The sequence below is a fragment of the Tupaia chinensis genome, unplaced genomic scaffold, assembly GCF_000334495.1.
Source record: "Tupaia chinensis unplaced genomic scaffold, TupChi_1.0 Scaffold000077_1, whole genome shotgun sequence".
In the NCBI taxonomy this organism is placed as follows: Eukaryota; Metazoa; Chordata; class Mammalia; order Scandentia; family Tupaiidae; genus Tupaia; species Tupaia belangeri.
In genome coordinates, this window is record NW_006159538.1 from 238,090 (window position 1) to 243,943 (window position 5,854).

Sequence of the window (5,854 nt, forward strand, 5' to 3'; positions counted from 1 at the left end):
AAGAGCGAAAGATGCCAGGTCTAGAACTCAAACTGCAGTTGGCCCTGTGGGAGTCCAGCCCCCTTAACCACCCCCCCCACCCCAAGTGATGAAATTCTTGCTTTAAACTTTCTAAATCAGCTTAACCATTCTCAGCCAGGGACAGTTTTACTCCCCTCCTCTGCCTCCCAGGGCAGTGTCTGGGGATATTTTCTTTTGTCACAGCTGAGGGGGGGGGTGGTGGCGGCTGCTCCTGGCGCCTAGTAAGTAGAGGCCAGGGAAACTGCCTGCAGTGTACAGGTTAGCCCCCCACAGTAAGGAATTACCTAGCTCAGAGTGCTGAGGTTTAGAGACTGGGCTAAGGAGCTAAGCTGTGCACATTAAAAACTGCAGAAGAGGGACCAGCAGTTAGCGTAATGGCTATGCTGCTGAATTCCCATGTAGTCGACCGCGGTTTGAGTCCAGACCCAGTGGCTTGAACTCACGCCGAGCGCATGTGCATGCATGCCCAAGATCCTGAGAGGAGAATGGAGGAGAAGGGATTGCAGTGTGGCCATCCCCCCTGCGGGGGTGATTTCTTGCTTTCTGTCTCTCTGTCTCTTTCTTTCTGGTTAGCGCACACACCCTATAGCAAAAACTTCTCCAAAAATGCAGAAGAACAGAGTATGTGTAATGAAAGATTAGAAAGTTGTTTTCCCAGATGCTCTTCTATTGATTAGTGCCTGTCTTTTGTAAAGTTTCAGTCAGTCTTTTGGCAAAATGACAAAAGTAAGGGTATTGTTTTTCCTACAGTCAGACTTACTCAATTTTGAACAATTATCCGTAATTCTGAGAATCTTTCCCATTTTGTTGGAGTTAATCTTTTTTTAAGATTTGCAAAAAAAAAAAAAAAAAGAAAAAACTCTTTTTGTAGAGTATATTCACTTTCCAGAGAGAGAGGGAGGGGAAGGGAGAAGCCCAAGAGGATAGCCATACTGCAATCTCTTCTCTATTCTCCTCTCAGGATTTTGGACACCCATGCACACACTCATGGCATGTTTTCAGGCCTCTGGGTCTGAGATTAGAACTGCTGAGTTGTCCATGTGGGATCCAGTACCTTACATCATGCCACCTGCTGGTGTGTGTTTGTGTGTGTGTGATTTGTTTATATAAGGTTTTTGCTATTGAGTGTGTGGATGCTTGCCAGAGAGAGAGACAGAGACACAGGGAGGGAAAGTGAGGAATTATCCCCCAGGGTAACGGCTACCCTGCATTCCCTTTTCCTCCATTCTCCTCTTGGAATTTGAAGCGTGCACGGACATCCAACCAGCATGTTTTCCAAGCCACCAGGTCCAGGACTCAAACCACAATTAGCCATGTGAAGCCTGGTGCCTTAATCACTACGCCACTTGCTGGCCCCAGTTAAAAATATTATAATGAAATTATGGTGCTAGTAGTGGTATGTTGCTAAAATTGGTGTCTTTACTTGGCAGAATTAAAGGTTAATGATTTGGTGTGGCAGTTAAGGGTGCTGGACTTGCGGTTCAAATACTGGACCAAGTGGCTTGCTTTCTCACTTTCCCTCTCTCTGTGTCCCTCTCTGGTCAAATTAAAATAAATAAATAAACTTAAATAAAATAATTTTAAAAATAAAGTTAATGGATTGCAGCTAGTAGGTGGCATGGTGGCTAAGGCACTGGGCTCCTACATAGATGACCATGTTCCCGGTCCCAGGCACATATGCATGTACGCCTGTCATGGGAGAATGGAGGAGAGGGGATTATGGCATGGCCGTCTCCTCTGAAGAGGTGATTTCTCACTTTCTCTCGCTCTCTTTCTCTCTCTCTCTTGAGCAAGCACGTGTGCCCTTAGCAGAAACCTCAAAACAAAAGTTAATGATTCTATGACTATGCTCAAATTTTATTTATATTTTTGATATTTTGCTAAGCTTTTAAGTTCTGAAGTAATGGGCACTCCTAAGCTAGACATTGTAACAAGACATTTCTGGTAAGCCCTGGGATAAACAGTACTGTTCTTTCTGGATATCATACATCAGCAAGGATGATGCGGTAATGATTCCAATATAGCAGCCAGCCTGCTCACCCTGTTTTGCTTTGTTTTTAAGATGTTTGTTTGTTTGTTTGTTTAGAAGAACCACTTTTCGGGGGCCAGCAGGTAGCGTGGTAGTTAAAAGCACTGGACTCCCACATGACCAACCATGGTTCGAGTCCTGGACCTGGCAGCTTTCTCTCTTTCTTTCTCTCTCTCCCATTCACTCGCTCACTTTCTCTTTCCTTCTCTGGTCACAGTAAAAGAAAGAAATAGGGACCAGCAGGTGGCTTGGTGGTTAAAGCGCTGGACACCCCCACATAACTGACCACAGGTCAAGTCTTGGACCTTGTGGCTTACTTTCTCACTTTCTCTCTCTCTGTCTCTCTCTGGTCAAATTAAAATAAATCAAATTTAAAAATAAATAAAGTTGAATAAAACAATTCATTTTATTAAAATAATTTTAAAATTATTATTTTTATTTGATGGGGGGGTGGCAGTGAGAAAGCAAGTCACCAGGTTTGGGACTCTAACCGTGGTCTGCCATGTGGGAGTCCTGTACCTTAACCACCACACCACCTGCTGGTCCCTCCAAAAGTATTTTTAAAAAGCCAAATATGCTAAGTGTCTTGGAAATTTCAGAGACTGAATTTGAGGGAGAATAATAGGGAGGAGTTTGTCAAGAAAAAGTCAGATTTACTATTGCTTTTCAATAATTTTTTTGGAATGGAGAGATGGGCAGGTTAGTATTTCAAATATGCTTCAAGTATGCTTACGTGCAGTTTTAGCCATGACTTGAATCACAGTAGATCAAGAATTTTGAGTATATAGATGAATGAATGAATGAATAAATTAAGAGTGGAGAGGAGTAAACTCTTGGTCTGATTAATAGTCAACTATTTTTACATAACAAATTTAAAATTTCAGTGGTATAAACAAGCTATTTTATTTTCTATTGTAGCTGACAGGTTTGCAGGTCAGCTGGGGTAATTTAGCTTCACATTTTATATTAGCCAAATGACTGCTTCAAATGTCTCTCAGCATTCTCTCAGGGTGGTGGCAGAAATACAAGGGAGTGTGCTGAATTGCTCAAGCTCGTGACCTGCATAGAGATCACTAGCTCAGTGACCAAAGTAAATTGCATGGCCATGTCCAAATGGGGACAGGGAGGCGTTCTCATGAAATAGCTGTGAAAAACAAGGCATACATCACTTAAACTGTTAGAAAGAAGATCAGACCTATGCCATTTGGGGACTTCGAAAGTTCCTAGAGGGCATGTTCTGTAGCACACATTTATCCATGTGCAAAATTCTATGGTTAAGCAATTGTATCCTTAGGAAGAGGTCTAAGAAGCCAGCTCCATACCCTTGACTGTCTCCTTATTACTCAAGGGCAAGGTAAAGGAGGAAACCCTGAGTCTTTGCCATGTGTCTTAACTAGCCCAAATATCTCTGCTAGCCCAACAATGGAATGCTATTTTATCACTGCTTCTCTAAATATCACTGCAAGAGGAAACAATAGGTATGACAATGACTATTAATATATTGATAATAAAAAAGAATTTGAAACACACACACAAAGTTACTTTTAAAAGTTCATAAAAATAGAATTAAAGTAGAAGTACATTTTGACACACAATATTTTTAAACCTATGTATTTTTATGATACGTGTGTTCTATGAACTTTTTGAAGACCCTTTGTATATATGAATACATATACACATATAATATATATGTACAAAAATGCATTGTATACAAAGTCAGTGGTATATACATGCATTAGTTCTTTGTTCTTACTCTTTATGACAGAGAGAATATGAGTGCATATGAGGGAGAGGGAAAGGAGAGAGAAGAAACTTTGACAAGGTCCATTACACTGCAATCCCCCTTTCTCTAGCCTTCCAATTCCTCAGGATCCTGAAAGTCTGAATACATGCCTAGTGTGTGTTTTGTTTTGTTTTGCTTTGTTTAAAAAACAACAACAACACCACCAGATGACACAATGGTTATGTCACTGGACTTCCACATAGTTGACCACAGTTTGAATCCTGGACCCAGTGGCTTGAAACTCATGCCAGGCACATATGCACACATGCCACACAGATCCTGAGAGGAGAATGGAGGAGAAGGGCTTGTGGCATGGCCATCCCCTCTGGGGGGTTATTTCTCACTTTCTGTTTCTCTGTCTCTCTCTCTCCAGCAAGCACACATGCCCTATCACAAAAATCATTCTCTCTAAACAAACAAACAAACAAACAAAAAAACTTGGCCACTTTAATGTTTTTGTACAATTTAATAAATAATCTTTTGATGACTGCAGAAGACATGCAAGACTGGTGGTATTCAGAAACATCACAGTCATGGTAGTTTTCCAGATTTGTCTCATCTTCAAAAATTACAAGGAGTTACTTGTATGAAACTGCTATCAAATCAGTGAGACATCATTTATATATCCATTGTTTTCAGGATTGTTGGTAACTTGGGCATATTTCCTCCAAATATGCTTGCCTCCTTGTGTCACAAGGCCCAACTCGTTCATGTGTGGTGAACACAGTGACAGTACTTTTGGTGGTAACACCCAAATTTGTATATAGTGGGAATGAAGGATTCTTCTTTACTCTAAGTATTGGCAGAAAAAAGGTGGCTTTCAGTTCAGGATGTGTTACGTGGGCCTTCTTGATATGAAAGTCCATTGGCCTAATGAATCTTTCATATTTAGGTGGTTTTCTAATAAAGCCATCTCCAACAAAGTAGACTTTGTAACCATCCTTTTTGATTTCTTCTTCTTTCTCTTTCTTGTTTGAATAACTTTTAATACTTCTGTTTGTCCATGGACTCAAACTTTGGGTAGAGGGACTTCCCATTTTCCCGTTTTTGCTTTCCATTTTCATTTAATCACATTTAAAGTACTTTAGCTCAGGACTGTCCTTCTCTGTCCAAAAGACAGGCAGGTACTGCTCCTTATGGAGTCTTTTCATCATTCTTTTGTTTGGTGTTCCTCTTTTCATGCATCTTGATAGTCTTTTTCATTTGTATTTTCTCAACATGGTGCTGTTTATGATATAGCTCAGCCTTCAGACCAATCATCTTTTCTTGCCTTCTTTGAAAGTCCATGAGCCTCTCAACTTTATTTTTCTCTTTTCCTCATGGTAATCTAAATGATACCCATAGCATTTATGATGTGATTCAATATATGTTTTGTGACATGGTGACAACTGCAGAGTTACTGAGCACAACCTCCTGGCACAAAAATGTTGTCAACTTTCAGGTCTCAGAGACCCACAAGCAGACCCAATGCCTGTCCAGTGTGTTTTCAAGCCAACAGGGTGTTACTGCTACACCTGGATACTGTGCTACATGTATTATTTTCTTAATGCTGCTATAACAAAAAACTACAAACTTAATGGCTTAAAACAATACAAATGAAAGCTCTTACAGTTCTGGAGGTCATAAGTCCACAGGTCTCACAGGGGCTAAAGTAAAGGTAATAGCACCTTCTGGAGGTTTTCTAAGAGAACTCATTTCCTTGCCTTCACCACCTTCAGAGGCTACCTACAGATTCATTAATTCATGACCCTTTTCCTCCTTTTTTTTCTTTTTTTGAGAGAGATTTTTGCTATAGGTTGCATGTGCTTGCAGAGACAGAGAGAGACAGAGAGACAGAAAGTGAGAGATCACACTCCAGAGGGGATGGCCACATTTCAATTCCTTCTCCTCCAATCTCTTCAGGATTTTGGACGTGCACGCACATGCACCTGGCATAAATTTTAAGCCATCAGGTCCAGCTCTTGAACTATGGTTGACTATGTGCAAGTCCAGCACTATAACCATTATGCCATCTGCTGGTC

At 40.8% G+C, this 5,854-nt stretch overlaps 1 protein-coding gene across 2 annotated transcripts in view; it reads left to right on the forward strand.

Moving 5' to 3' along the window:
- Nucleotides 1-5,854, forward strand: part of SPTY2D1 (SPT2 chromatin protein domain containing 1) — a gene marked incomplete in the record, with an annotated part of 45,427 nt that overhangs the window by 21,639 nt on the left and 17,934 nt on the right.